General features: G+C 42.0%; 1 long non-coding RNA gene across 1 annotated transcript; it reads right to left on the minus strand.

Annotated features, from left to right (window-relative positions):
• Nucleotides 1–3,247: 3,247 nt before the first annotated feature.
• On the minus strand, nt 3,248–11,763 carry LOC133715805 (uncharacterized). The gene is made up of 3 exons (XR_009849215.1): nt 11,257–11,763; nt 4,353–4,427; nt 3,248–3,422 (listed from the first exon to the last, which is right to left on the minus strand). It is a non-coding gene; the product is annotated as an uncharacterized LOC133715805 (long non-coding RNA).
• Nucleotides 11,764–16,850: the final 5,087 nt, after the last annotated feature.

The following is a 16,850-nucleotide window of genomic DNA, read 5'->3' on the forward strand; positions in this document are numbered from 1 at the left end:
ATATAAACAGATTACAATCGTACTACAACGTACTACAACTATTGTGTACTACTGTACTACACAACATATACAAGGTAAGTAGTTACAACAATATCTTCCCTTGTGCTCTATTCCTAATAGGGAACGATGACTCACACTAACACTCCCCCTCAAGTTGGCGCATATACATCAACCATGCCCAACTTGCTTAGTGAGTCATAAAACGCCTTTCTGGAAACTCCTTTGGTAAGTACATCCGCAAGTTGCTCTTCAGTTGGAACAAAAGGAAAGCTAATAATTTTGGCATCTAGCTTCTCCTTTATAAAGTGACGATCAACCTCCACATGTTTAGTACAATCATGCTGTACTGGATTCTGTGATATGTCAATCGCTGCCTTGTTGTCACAATACAACTGCATGGAATTTTTGAGTTTGAAACCCAGATCACGTAACAGATTTCTCAGCCATAACAACTCACACACTCCGTGAGCCATACCTCTATACTCGGCCTCAGCACTAGAACGTGCCACAACTTTCTGTTTCTTACTCTTCCATGTAACCAAATTACCTCCCACAAAGGTAAAGTATCCAGATGTCGACCTCCTGTCTGTGATATTTCCAGCCCAATCTGCATCTGTGAAGCCATAAACCTCAAGAATATTGTTGTGTTTAGAAAACAGTACTCCTCTTCCTGGAGCTGACTTTAAGTATTTCAAAATCCACATAACAGCATCCATGTGACTTTCACTCACTTTATGCATGAACTGACTCACCACACTCACTGCATATGCAACGTCTGGTCTAGTATGAGCCAGATAAATCAAGCGCCCAACTAACCTCTGATAGCGAGCTCGATCAGTAGGTACCTGATCTGGATACTCAGCTAAACAATGATTCTGCTCAATAGGAGTATCAAAAGGTCTGCAATCCAACAAACATGTCTCTGTCAACAAGTCCAGAACGTACTTCCTCTGGCACAGATAGATTCCTTCTCTCCCCCTGGCTACCTCAATCCCTAAGAACTACTTGAGTTCACCCAAGTCCTTCATCTCAAACTCAGAGGCTAGCTGTCTCTGTAGTCTATCCATCTCAACAGTATCATTGCCAGTAATTACCATATCATCCACATAAATAATTAGAGTTGTTACCTTCCCATGTTGATGCTTGAGGAACAAGGTATGGTCTGAGTTGCTCTGTCTGTAACCAACCTTCCGCATGAATTGTGAAAATCTTCCAAACCAAGCACAAGGTGACTGTTTGAGACCATACAGGGATTTTCTCAATCTGCAGACAAAATCACCAGGAGAAGCAACTACATACCCAAGTGGAAGGCTCATGTACACTTCCTCGGCTAACTCTCCATGAAGAAATGCATTCTTGACATCAAACTGTCGGAGTGGCCAGTTTAAACTTGCAGCAAATGAGAGCAGAACCCGAATAGTGTTCATCTTGGCAACAGGGGCAAATGTTTCATCATAGTCTATACCATACGTCTGAGTAAACCCCTTTGTTACAAGGCGTGCTTTGTACCGATTCACTGATCCATCTGCATTATGCTTCACGATAAACACCCAACGACAACCTACAGCCTTCTTGCCTAGTGGTGGAGGCACAAGTTGCCAGGTATTGTTCTTCTGCAACGCCTCCATCTCTTCCTCCATTGCCTTCCTCCACTTTGGATCCCCCAATGCATCCTGCACTTTGTTAGGTACTGATACAGCAGATATTTGATTCACAAATGATTCATATGACTTAGACAACCTCCTAGTGGACATATAATTGGCTACTGGGTATTTTGATTTGGCAGTAAGAGTAGGTTCATATCTTTTGGCTGATTGACCCCGAGTGGTCCTATTTGGTAACACATATGGCTCAACATTAGACTCACTTCTACTAGTACTAGTGGGTGGACATACCTCAAATGAGTGATCTTCAGCACCAGGAAGTTGTGGGTCAGGGGTAGAAGCGATGGCAGGAGGGGCAGTTGTGTCTTCAACTTCATTTTCCTGGATGTTTGGAGCTACTGCTTCAAGAGGTGGCGAGCTGAGGCTCTCAACTGGATCCGTCAAAATATCTCCTGCCTGTGTGACTTCTTCTTCTTCTCCTTCTGATTCCTCCCCTTCTCCATGATACAGTTCTTCAAAATATGAATTCTCCCCCTGAAGAGCTGTATCTGAAGAGGAAAAATAACTCATATCCTCAAAGAAGGTAACATCCATAGTAACATAGTACTTCCTGGTAGGTGGATGATAGCACTTGTACCCCTTCTGATACCCTCCGTAGCCAACAAACACACACTTAAGTGCCCGGGCATCCAACTTAGACCTCTGGTTTTTAGGAACATGGACAAAGGCAACACAACCAAAGACACGAGCTGGAAGATTATGAAATGAAGGCAAGGAGACATGAGATGCAAGAACCTCAAATGGAATTTTTCCCTGAAGGACGCTAGATGGAAGACGATTGATAAGATGGGAGGAAGCATGTACAACATCGCCCCAAAGATACTTAGGCATATGAGCACTAAAGAGAAGGGCACGAGCCATATCAAGTAAATGACGGTTTTTCCTTTCAGACACTCCATTTTGTTCTGGTGTTTGTGGACATGTAGTTTGGTGAACAATCCCATGGGTTGTAAAAAACTCTTGGAAAACATTATTAACATATTCCCCCCCATTGTCAGAACGAAGGACTTTAATGGTGCTATGGTATTATTGTGTTTGAACGAGAGTACGAAAAGTTTGAAAAGCTGGAAAGACTTCATCTTTGGTTTTGAGAAGAGCAACCCATGACAATCTCGTACAATCATCAATAAATAACACGAAATAGCGCATACCCGACACAGTGGGCTCTCTAGATGGCCCCCAAACATCAGAATGAATCAACTCAAAAGGAGCAACACTTTTATTAGAAATACTAGGAGAATAAGTAGAACGATGACTCTTGGCCAAAACACACGTTTCACAATGTAAAGTAGACTCATCCATACCAATAAACAAAGTAGGCATGGTTTTTCTCATAAGACTAAAAGAGGGATGCCCTAAACGGCAATGCCACAACCAGATTTCACTTAGCTTATCATAACTCGAAGTCAAAGCGGCGTGGGACTGTGCTCCTGGTTTCTCTCCTGCGTATGTCTGATCCAGATGGAACTGTCACGCCCCGAATTTTGAATAATAAATTCAAATCCGAAACATGAATAAACAATTAATACAAATAACGTTCTGAATTTTTTTTTTTTCTCAGAAACAAACACACCACTCGCCACTCAACACAAAACTCGAAAAACCTCGAGTTAATTATTACAATTCACTCTTACAAAGTAAAATCGTAAAGCTCTAAATGAGCATAACAAACCTCACAATATAATGTTGTAATTCACATAACACTACTCTAAGCAGCCCGATCACCGTCCTGGTTCTCCTGACCTGTAGGATTACCCGCTACACAATTTGAATAGTGTACCGGGAGTTGCAACAACACAAAACCCGGTAAGCTTTTTACAGCCAGTATGAGTAAACAAGAAAGAACTGTTGATTTTAAATTACAATTCTTATAACTCAACAACACAACCAACAATCTCAACATCCACGACGCAAACGTCAACCAATTCAATATCACCACTTTGGTCCTATCACACAACACTATCACCACTTTGGTCCCATCCCATAACACGTTAGAGCTCTAACTGCCTCGTTACCTCTGACACCTTGGCCTAGGGTCAAGCAACGGCAAAAATACTTCGGTTAACACTATAACCGTCGCGCTTTGGACATCCCCGTCCTCAGCACCATATACTTCGGTTAATAATAAACCGTCGCGCTTTGGACATCCCCGTCCTCAGCACACAACTTCGGTTAATAATAAACCGTCGCACCTTGGACATCCCCGTCCTCAGTACACAAACACTCCGGTTATCCTTAACCGTCGAACTTCGGACACCTCATCCTCAGAACCCTACATTCTCTAACTCTATACATCCTCCAATGTAAATCATGAATATTAACAAGAACTCATCAATCATGTTCATCACATATAAATATGGTAAGTCACATGTCAATTCATAATAATTTAATCATCCCAATTCCACACTCTTCAATGTCACACCATTCACATATAATCACGTAAATATATATATACGTAATTATCCGCTCAGGGATAATCACTAATACCAACTATAGTTCACATGCAATAAAACCGAGAAATTCATTTGTATAGTAAAAATCATTTTACTTACCCATGGACCGTAGTTGATCAAGTCCATATGATTTTAAAACAAATATTTATTTCATCAATATTTTCACGCAATTACGACAAAATAAGGTAATTAAATTTATTCGGTTCGTAATATGAACCACGTGAGGTTTACTCACCTCTAATCCCGCTGCGTCTTCTTAACAGCTCAAAATACGATTCACAATCGTCCGCCAACTCAAACCGTCAATCACCTAATCAAACATGACCTTAACTTAGCCAATAACTCAAAAACATAATCAAACGACAATCCAACGGTCGGATTGAAATTAAATGATGATCCAACGGTCGGATCCTCACGGATCGCCTTCCTAATCACTGTTTTGCATTTATACGAAGATCCAACGGTCGGATCTTCGCCCATGACCACACAAAGCCACTGGGACAGTCATAAGATCATCATATCAAAACTACAAGTCCATCTGACGGTCCTAACTTCACAGATCACAAATCTAACGATCGAAATCGATCTAAACTTAAAAATTCATAACTTAATCATACGATATCCAAAAATTGCGTATAATATATCGAAATGATCGTATTGAAATATAGAATCTGAAAATGTACAGAAACCATATTTTTGATCCCCGGAGGTGGCCGGAAAGGGCCGCCGGAGTTAGTGGCAGAGCCGCCGCCGACCACCACCAATGGTGTCGGGGCCGGGCTGCTCTTCTTCCTCTCATCATGCTTAACAACTTTCATAACTAGCACGAAGTCTGAAAATGACCGGAAGGGGTCGAAAATTACCTTGAACAGTATGAAGGTGGCCGAAATTTTTCCAGAAACCGGCGAGAAACTGCAGAAAACGGCGAGCTCCAATTCGACGTAAAAACGTCAATTTAAGGCTTCGATTCCTTCTGAAGAGTTGTTAAGAAACTCAAGAAGAACTCACTGGTTCAAGAATCACAGAAAAATATGGTCTGTAGCTCGAGATATACCGATCGAAAGCTTCGGTGGTCGGAAAAATTCCAGAATTTTGCAGAATCCGGCAAGGCTCGATTTCGACGTCAAAGATTCAATTTCAGGCCTCGATGCCTTCTAGAGAGTTGTTAACAACATCAAGGGGAACCCACTGGAAAAAGAATCAATCAAAACGATGCACTACAGCTCGCGATATCTTGATCGAAAGTCTTCGTGGTCGGAAATTTTCCAGAATCCGGCGAGCTTGAATTCCGACGTAAAAACTTCAACCTCAGGCCTCGATCCCTTCTTGAGAGTTGTTAATAATCTCAAGGTGAACTCACCAGGCCAAGAATCACAAGAAAAGGTGGTCTATAACTCGAGAAAATCAGATTCGAAGGTGGTTTTCGAATTAAAGCCGGCCGAGCTCCGACGAACGTGAATCCGGTCACTCCAGGTGCGATCCTTCTAGGATGATGATCAGCATGTTGAGGTGAGTTCAGGGAGCTAAGGATCGTGAGTTTTGGTGGCCGGAATTAGGAGAAAACCGGCGTTGACTGTTTTTGGCTCAAACCTTGCAGCTCCGGTTTGCCGGATTTGAGGCCGTTCCGGGGAAAGTGGTCACGTCCAGTAGCTAGACGACGTCGAGGCGAAGCCGTGGACACCTCGAGAGCGGCTTGAGGTGGCCGGACGGTGGCGCTGCTGGCAGAGGAAGAACGCCCAGAAAGAAGAGAAAAAGGTCGGGGGAGAGGAGAGAGAAGAGAGAAAACCGGGGGAGAAAATAGAAAGAATAGGAAATTTTGGGATTTAAGAAAAATTCCAGAAATTCTCCATATTTATAGAAAAAAAATCCCGATTTTCAAATATTCATAACTTATTCATACAAACTCCGAATATTGCGTTCAACATACGCACGAGATCGTATCGACGAGCTCTACAACTTTCATGAAGAAAGTTTTCCCAAATTCTGTACGTATAAGAAGTCACTTTTTAAGACCCCCTAAATAACGTTCGTTTTCGAAATAAAATCGTTCGAACTAATTCCACAACTCCTTCAAGCTTCGTATTCGTGCCCACGCCTACGAAATCATTTCCAAAATGACATCGGACGTTAATTTGAATTTTTCGGGTATTACAATCTACCCTCCTTAAAGAAATTTCGTCCCGAAATTTAAGCGCAAGTCAATTCCTCTCGATTAAGGTTGACCTAACCATAGAATCTCCATCTTTTCCAAATCTGTAGTAATCTACAGAGCCTCAGCTCTTTGTATAAAAATACATTCCTATGGCCACTAAATCCTTTCATCACAAACGTAAACTCACACAACAACTGCTCAACAACACTCCACATCACATACACAAAATCGTCACATGGATCATCTCATAGATCCTCACATAGATCAACACTTTGTACTGGCATACAAGCACAGTAAACACTCCCACAAAGTGTTTCGCTACTCAATTAGCATCACGGTAAGTCTCTATAGTAAAACTCAAGCATGCACCATTCTACACAACAATAGAGATGCATCACTCAAAACAATTCGTCCCCAAAAGCATGCCAATAAAATATGTTACCCAGTGATGATGACTTGGGCTTGCTCAATCCTTGGGCTAAGCATTAGGGCTGGCCAATTGGGCCGAAGAAACCGAACCATCCACATTTCGAACCGGCCCGAACCAATTTGGGTTTAACATTTGGGCCTACCATTCGGGCCGAACAATTGGGCTTAACATTTGGGCTTACCAATCGGGCCGAACAATTGGGCTTACTATTTGGGCTTACTATTTGGGCCTACCAACTTCCAGCTCGGCTACGGTATGAAATTGTACATACCGTATATAAGTATGTATACCGTACAGACCGTATATACGTATGCATACCGTACAGACCGTATATACGTATGTATGCCGTACATACCGTATATACGTCCGTATATCAAGCATATACGAGATCCAAAAATATTTGTAAGAGGTAAGGTTCGAACTCCCGACCTCGAACACGAAGGTTTTGCTCCCAACCACTGAAGCAAGAGCTGCCTTCATTAATATATGCTCACGTGTTATATTTATTATGTCATAAGCGACATAAATAAAATAACGGGAGAGGCAAGGTTCGAACCTCTGACCTCTTGTACAAGAGCTTTGCTCTTCAACCACTAGAGCACCAGCTGCACTCGTTATTCTCCATGCAACTCCTTTTATTTATTCTATCATAAGCGATAGAATAAAAACAAACTGTCGGTACATTCCACGTGCCACGACACGTCGCTTTCGTGATTTACGGAAAGCAGATCCCTTTCGGCGAAAGCTGTCTGCCACAGCGTCTCGAGATTCGCTCGGTCCCCCTACACGCTCTCCACGCGCCCACAACTTTTCCGTGTTTTTGGGCGACTTTAATCCAACGCGTAGTTTGAATCTCTGAGATCGTCCATCCAACGGTGGAGATCTGCTCACCTTGTTCTATAAATAGGTGCATTCGGGGAATGAGACTATTCACACCAAAGAAAAGAAAATTTCCCCAGAGTTTTAGCCATCCTCTCTCAATTCTCTTCTTCCATCCGATAACTCAAATCTCTTCTTCCATTCTCACATTTTCTCAACCCTATCTTGTGCTCTATATAAACCTCCTTTTATCTCCTCCAGATTTTACTCGGTTTTGTCTAAGCGTGCAGTTTCAAATTCCTTCTCCTTCATCATGGTTCGAACCAAGATTACCGCTCGCATGAGCGTCAATCAACGCTGTGTTCTCTCTTTAGAAGAAGAGGGTCGTCAAGCGGCCGCTTGCGCTGGCCTCACTCGTCCTGGAGACCATCGTCCTATACGTGAGCGTAGCCGCAGTCCCCCTCCTCTGCCTCGTCGTTCTCCCAGACTATATCCCAGCGAGTCCTCTTCCTCCCTAGCTGCTCGTGCTCCTCGGCCTGTGGCCACCCTGGAAAGCTTGTCAGACTCAATTGATGCACTGCGTTCCTCCCTCCGTGATGGTATTATGGTGACGGATTGGCGAGTCACATGTATGATCGATTACATCACTGACATGAACCTCTCTTTGATCCGTTGCCACACCGCAATGAACAAGCTTGCTCAGGAGGTCAATAACATGCAGTGTCATCCTCCTGGGTTTCCTTGCAAGGAAGTTGTTGCGTCACTCCACAAGGACCCTCCTCCTGCGGCTGAAACCAGCAAAAGGGCTGCCACTCGTCCGCGCACCGCTCCTCATGTTCCTTGGGAAGATCTTGACTCAACCAGTAGTGACTCGCAGGACAGTGAAGAGGTCGATGATCAAGTCACCAAACTCAGGGAGGAGATTGCTGAGCTTTCCCAATCAAAGGGGAAGAAGTAAAAACAATTCATCTTTTAGTTATTGTATTTCTTTTTCTGCATTTTAACTTTCGTTGTACAATAACTTTATTTTGCTTTTGACTTGTAATAAGACTGAATGTATGTGGTAGTCTTTTCTTTAAAAACAACCAACAACGCCACCAAGAATCGAACCTTGGTCACCCATTGCTCTTTAAAAATTAGCCAGCTCTGCTGCACTCGTACTTCTAGTAATTCCTTGAAGTTTTCTAGATTAGTCTCCAACCTTACGTAAGACATATCTTGATTCACCAATCAATACTGGTAAAGCACCTAATATCTCACCCTAACTATACCCCCGTTCAAAATCCTATTCTCACAACATCTGTTCCAATGCATTGATAATACAACACTAGCACCCCTAGGGTTGCAAAACAACATTATCACCTCAGCTCATATGTCGACACAATGTCTCTTCACAATCAACCCTATCACAAGGTCGTATAAATTTTTCCATATGTCAAACCATACACAAAATCTATCATAGAGATATATCCCCAATAATCACTCTCAAAACGCAACTGTAAATCAAGTCACACAAAGGTCTAGCTAAAATCAAGGAATAATAAAGCTAAACACTTCCCAAGCTTTGCATACAACTTTTCTTTTCTTAGAATCTCCAGCACACACCATAGATGCTATTGCTACAGGTACCATACTTTTCCTCACATCGATAATAAACTCTACTACCCTCCTTATAGGTAACCTAAGTATCTCCCAAATTACATCACTACACTCAAAAATCAATATAGTCTTGAGAATTCTACCCCATAATCTCTCACACTCCTATCATCTTGAGTTAGTGAGATCAATTCTCATTCCAACTGCTCATATATTCTCAATTTATACTAATAACTCAATCTCACACAAGATTAGTATAGTTACCTCAAAGCCACTTTAAACACATCACCCATGCCAATTACCAAAACCCCACTAAGACATCTCGTTACAAAACAAGATATCTATTATTTGACATGTACATCTCATCCAAAAACATATGTACGTCCAACTTAAGAAGGCAAACTTTCTATCCATTAATACTCGTATCCACACTAGGTACGTGCATAGGTCCACACCATGCCTTCAACCAAACACTTCAACAATCAAAAGAACCTCATTTCCATAAAACAATTCTCACTGACTCAACAGAGTTAAATCCGAAGGTTTCCATTCCTTAAAGATTATAACTCGCGGCAACTGAACTCATTCTAATACGAACTTCCAAAACAACTTTAAGGTTCAATGTACTACCCCTTTCGAATATCCATCACCTAAGAAGTATAGTATGCTTGGCTAATACACGTATAGCACTTAAAACATGGCATGAGTCAAATACAAGTCCATATTAGCCAAGTCAATACTACAGGGAAGGTATTCACGTTCCTAAAACGACCTAGCGGCCTAAACAACTCCCAACACTCACGCATACCCAATGACTTAGCCAATACCGAAGAGCACACGATGGGGATCCGCTGCAGACGGGCCATCACTCGGAAAGTATTGACACATCACCAAATATGCACCTTACGCTCTGATACCAAACTGTCACGCCCCGAATTTTGAATAATAAATTCAAATCCGAAACATGAATAAACAATTAATACAAATAACGTTCTGAATTTTTTTTTTTTCTCAGAAACAAACACACCACTCGCCACTCAACACAAAACTCGAAAAACCTCGAGTTAATTATTACAATTCACTCTTACAAAGTAAAATCGTAAAGCTCTAAATGAGCATAACAAACCTCACAATATAATGTTGTAATTCACATAACACTACTCTAAGCAGCCCGATCACCGTCCTGGTTCTCCTGACCTGTAGGATTACCCGCTACACAATTTGAATAGTGTACCGGGAGTTGCAACAACACAAAACCCGGTAAGCTTTTTACAGCCAGTATGAGTAAACAAGAAAGAACTGTTGATTTTAAATTACAATTCTTATAACTCAACAACACAACCAACAATCTCAACATCCACGACGCAAACGTCAACCAATTCAATATCACCACTTTGGTCCTATCACACAACACTATCACCACTTTGGTCCCATCCCATAACACGTTAGAGCTCTAACTGCCTCGTTACCTCTGACACCTTGGCCTAGGGTCAAGCAACGGCAAAAATACTTCGGTTAACACTATAACCGTCGCGCTTTGGACATCCCCGTCCTCAGCACCATATACTTCGGTTAATAATAAACCGTCGCGCTTTGGACATCCCCGTCCTCAGCACACAACTTCGGTTAATAATAAACCGTCGCACCTTGGACATCCCCGTCCTCAGTACACAAACACTCCGGTTATCCTTAACCGTCGAACTTCGGACACCTCATCCTCAGAACCCTACATTCTCTAACTCTATACATCCTCCAATGTAAATCATGAATATTAACAAGAACTCATCAATCATGTTCATCACATATAAATATGGTAAGTCACATGTCAATTCATAATAATTTAATCATCCCAATTCCACACTCTTCAATGTCACACCATTCACATATAATCACGTAAATATATATATACGTAATTATCCGCTCAGGGATAATCACTAATACCAACTATAGTTCACATGCAATAAAACCGAGAAATTCATTTGTATAGTAAAAATCATTTTACTTACCCATGGACCGTAGTTGATCAAGTCCATATGATTTTAAAACAAATATTTATTTCATCAATATTTTCACGCAATTACGACAAAATAAGGTAATTAAATTTATTCGGTTCGTAATATGAACCACGTGAGGTTTACTCACCTCTAATCCCGCTGCGTCTTCTTAACAGCTCAAAATACGATTCACAATCGTCCGCCAACTCAAACCGTCAATCACCTAATCAAACATGACCTTAACTTAGCCAATAACTCAAAAACATAATCAAACGACAATCCAACGGTCGGATTGAAATTAAATGATGATCCAACGGTCGGATCCTCACGGATCGCCTTCCTAATCACTGTTTTGCATTTATACGAAGATCCAACGGTCGGATCTTCGCCCATGACCACACAAAGCCACTGGGACAGTCATAAGATCATCATATCAAAACTACAAGTCCATCTGACGGTCCTAACTTCACAGATCACAAATCTAACGATCGAAATCGATCTAAACTTAAAAATTCATAACTTAATCATACGATATCCAAAAATTGCGTATAATATATCGAAATGATCGTATTGAAATATAGAATCTGAAAATGTACAGAAACCATATTTTTGATCCCCGGAGGTGGCCGGAAAGGGCCGCCGGAGTTAGTGGCAGAGCCGCCGCCGACCACCACCAATGGTGTCGGGGCCGGGCTGCTCTTCTTCCTCTCATCATGCTTAACAACTTTCATAACTAGCACGAAGTCTGAAAATGACCGGAAGGGGTCGAAAATTACCTTGAACAGTATGAAGGTGGCCGAAATTTTTCCAGAAACCGGCGAGAAACTGCAGAAAACGGCGAGCTCCAATTCGACGTAAAAACGTCAATTTAAGGCTTCGATTCCTTCTGAAGAGTTGTTAAGAAACTCAAGAAGAACTCACTGGTTCAAGAATCACAGAAAAATATGGTCTGTAGCTCGAGATATACCGATCGAAAGCTTCGGTGGTCGGAAAAATTCCAGAATTTTGCAGAATCCGGCAAGGCTCGATTTCGACGTCAAAGATTCAATTTCAGGCCTCGATGCCTTCTAGAGAGTTGTTAACAACATCAAGGGGAACCCACTGGAAAAAGAATCAATCAAAACGATGCACTACAGCTCGCGATATCTTGATCGAAAGTCTTCGTGGTCGGAAATTTTCCAGAATCCGGCGAGCTTGAATTCCGACGTAAAAACTTCAACCTCAGGCCTCGATCCCTTCTTGAGAGTTGTTAATAATCTCAAGGTGAACTCACCAGGCCAAGAATCACAAGAAAAGGTGGTCTATAACTCGAGAAAATCAGATTCGAAGGTGGTTTTCGAATTAAAGCCGGCCGAGCTCCGACGAACGTGAATCCGGTCACTCCAGGTGCGATCCTTCTAGGATGATGATCAGCATGTTGAGGTGAGTTCAGGGAGCTAAGGATCGTGAGTTTTGGTGGCCGGAATTAGGAGAAAACCGGCGTTGACTGTTTTTGGCTCAAACCTTGCAGCTCCGGTTTGCCGGATTTGAGGCCGTTCCGGGGAAAGTGGTCACGTCCAGTAGCTAGACGACGTCGAGGCGAAGCCGTGGACACCTCGAGAGCGGCTTGAGGTGGCCGGACGGTGGCGCTGCTGGCAGAGGAAGAACGCCCAGAAAGAAGAGAAAAAGGTCGGGGGAGAGGAGAGAGAAGAGAGAAAACCGGGGGAGAAAATAGAAAGAATAGGAAATTTTGGGATTTAAGAAAAATTCCAGAAATTCTCCATATTTATAGAAAAAAAATCCCGATTTTCAAATATTCATAACTTATTCATACAAACTCCGAATATTGCGTTCAACATACGCACGAGATCGTATCGACGAGCTCTACAACTTTCATGAAGAAAGTTTTCCCAAATTCTGTACGTATAAGAAGTCACTTTTTAAGACCCCCTAAATAACGTTCGTTTTCGAAATAAAATCGTTCGAACTAATTCCACAACTCCTTCAAGCTTCGTATTCGTGCCCACGCCTACGAAATCATTTCCAAAATGACATCGGACGTTAATTTGAATTTTTCGGGTATTACAGGAACAACCTGTCCCTCAGATACCCCCGACCAATTAGCTCCCTGGTGAGAAGGTCCTGAAAAATCACATACATAGGATAAAAGGTTACGGAGCATTGAGACTCAGTATTCAACTGGGGAACAGATATCAAATGGTGAGACAAGTCAGGTACATATAACACATTATGAAGTTCTAAGGTGGGAGTAATACGAACTGACCCTGACCCTAACACATGAAAGGCCTCACCATTGGCATTGGTTACATAGGACACTGGTGGGGAAGACAATTCAGTAAAATATGATTTGTCATAAGTCATATGATCGGAGGCACCAGAATCAATAATCCATGTATCAGAACCAACAAAGTTAGAAACCTTTAAAGCCATACCAATTTTACCTCGACCAGCTATAGAGGCTGTAGGAGTAGCTCCACCGGTTGTGTGATGATCTTGGCCAACCACTCCATAGAAATCCGGTTCTTGGACCAATTGAACAGCAGCTGCTCTCGCCTTAGGACGATAACCTTGCTTTTTAGGTTTAAGGTGTGGGTTCAACTTCCAACAAGTCTCCTGAACATGCCCAAGGTCGTTGCAATAAGAACATTGAGGACGAGGGCGGTTGGTGAAGCCTTGTGGGGAACCTTGCTGATGAAGTGGGGCTGAACTCTGCTGTTGAAGGAAAGGTGTCGGTGGCTTGGCCTGAATGGCGAGGCTAGATACTTCAACCTGTGCATGTTTGACACTCTCCTGCTGAGACTCATCCTTGCGAATGTATGTAAAAGTTGTGTTCAAACTAGGAGGGTCAGTCATTCTGAGCAATTCTCCCTTAGCACTGCTATGCTTCTCATCAAGCCCTCTTAGGAAGACATAGACCCTTTCTAGTTCTTTCTCCTTCTGGTACCACACAAGATCTTCCTGATTCTTGATCTTGCAAGGACGCTTCTGATCAATTTCAGCTCATACATTCTTCAGCTTGGTGAAATACACAGCTACTAGTTGCCCATTTTGTTGCATACTAGCAGCTTTACACATCAATTCATGAACCTGTATAAAATCAGACTCGTTGGTATACAAATCCCCCAATGTCTTCCATATTGTTTCAGCAGTCTCACACCCTTCCACCAACTGTAACACATCTTCAGTCATGGCTTTGAACAAGAGGGCCATCACAGATCCATCATCGTCCTCCCATTTAACATAGGCATCCACATCTTCCTCACCAGGAGCTTTGGTTGCTCCATTTACATGCCCCATCTTATGTATGCCACGAAGATGGACAAACATAATCTTCTTCCATGTTCGAAAATTGGTGCCATTGAGTTTTGGACCACCAAAGGAACCACCATCTGAACTTCGAACAGAAACCTCAATCTTTTGGACCTCATTGATCTTAGAACTCTGTCCTTCACTATCAACACCACCCATTGCACTAATACAATAGAAAAACACACAAATCCCAAAGTACGCAGCGGAAATAAGAAGGATAGAAGGCTCCAAAATAACAATAACAGAACCCTTTTTTTTTTTTTAGGGTAAACCTGTTGTTGACCGAGTGAGGCGGGTTGACTCTGACCGAGTTGACCGAGTGAAGCGGGTTGACTCTGACCGAGTGAGGCCGAGTTGACCGTCTGCAGCTAGTCTGACCGAGTGAGGCGAGCAACCGGATGAGCGACGAACTAACGAGATCGCTCTCTGGGGTTGGAGACGAAGGCAGCCTCGACAGTGGGACAGTGGGCTGAGGACGGCGGGGCAACACGAAGACGCCGGAGATGAATCAGGTGACCGACGAACTGAAGGTGGATCGGTGCACTTGGGTGGCCGGATGAACTGCAGAGATCGGTGCCTGGAGACTGAGCAACACGACCCAAAGACGCGGGATCGGGAGGAGCGGGAGCGACGCGACCCGAAGATGAGGACGGCGATCTGGCCGACGATCTGGGTGCTATCCAGCGACGCCGGGAACTGACTGGAGAGATAACGGCGATCTGGAAGGATGAAGCCGTGCTTTTGTGAGAGGCAAACGTCAGCTGACGTCGATTGGAGATGAGACCCTGACAAAAGATGTTTTAAGACAATTTTCCTCTAATTAAGAGAAAAACAAAAGAGACAAAGTCCTTTTTTGGATCTTTGCTCTGATACCAAGTCAAATAAGACAAGATTGAGAGAATGAATTTTCTGATATGTAATTACACCCATTCTGTGGTGTATATAAACAGATTACAATCGTACTACAACGTACTACAACTATTGTGTACTACTGTACTACACAACATATACAAGGTAAGTAGTTACAACAATATCTTCCCTTGTGCTCTATTCCTAATAGGGAACGATGACTCACACTAACATATATAATATATTTTTGACATATTGTTCATCTTTTCCAATGGAGCGATCGAGGTTACTATATATGCTAGATTGCTAGTGAAACATGCAGTAGCAATCGGATGAAACAGGAACGGTGGACATAAATTACAATCACATATACAGTTAGAATTATTTATTTGAACTGAAAACATAGAAACTGAGATAGAATCTAATGACTGTCAACAGTGGCGTATCCAGGATTTGAGTATGGGGTGGGCTGGATTTAAGTGCATAAAAATTTTGCAAGCTCGTAAATTTTTTTTCTTTTGAGGTTTAGAACCCAGTGGGAGGCTCATCCTCATGCCTTTAATATTATCATTCAAAACATAAAACCCCTTAAATTAAAAGTTACAAGCATAAACTTGTTGTAAAATAATAAAAACTAACTGAATCGTACCCTCCGAGGCCCACTCATTTCAAACTCAGCAATCACACGAAATAAATTTTGATGGTTTAGTTTCTCACAATGGTGATGCTGCTGCTGGCTTCATTCGCAACAGATGATAATGGAAACCCAATTATTGATGGATCAAGAAGAATTGGTCATACAAAAATATCCGGCTTCATGTAAGTTACGGCTCTACAGAGAGAGAGGGGGAGCTTTTGTTTCAAACTCAAGGCATCAACTGTAGATGTGAGTGTAAATTTTTTTCTTTTTTCTCAAAAACGTAATACTTGTTTGGAGTAGAAAATTACTTTTGTAATCTTGATCAGGCATCAATAATCTGGATGTTGTTGCAAACTTGCAATGGCATTCACACCAAGCTCGAGATATGTTGAAATCAGAATAAATCGTAGATTGTTTTGCCTCAGCTTTCTCCAGAGATGTGATTAAGGTAGCCTTTCTCTCAGCCTTCTTTGTTCCTCAGTAACTATTGTATCAATTTTCGGGGATGAAAATTCTTCAGTTGAGTTGCTGATACAGTTTTCAATTTGCAAATCGAGGAATTAGTGGAAGTATGAATCAAAGATTGTTCAAGCATATGGATGCCACCCACATGATATACCGTTTTATTTCATATTGTTTAGTAAACCAAGAGAATAAAGACCACGAAATAAGTGCAGAGAAAGTGATAAAACGTTAGTAGAATGCTGTGTTGCTTAGGAGGTGAAACATTTAGCTCCTGGCATTTACAACAAAGCAACAACCATTCCATTTACTCAAGAAAATCATTATCATTGGCATCAGTAAAAGCTCCAATTCATATGACATCACTTTGTCAACTTGGATCATTGACCAATTCATTTTTCCAGTCAATTTGAAAGCACTGTATAAGAATGGTGAAATAATGGACTCTGGTTAGGCACAGAAATGGAATTGACAAATGAAAA

The sequence above is a fragment of the Rosa rugosa genome, chromosome 6 (assembly GCF_958449725.1).
Source record: "Rosa rugosa chromosome 6, drRosRugo1.1, whole genome shotgun sequence".
NCBI classification, from domain to species: domain Eukaryota; kingdom Viridiplantae; phylum Streptophyta; class Magnoliopsida; order Rosales; family Rosaceae; genus Rosa; species Rosa rugosa.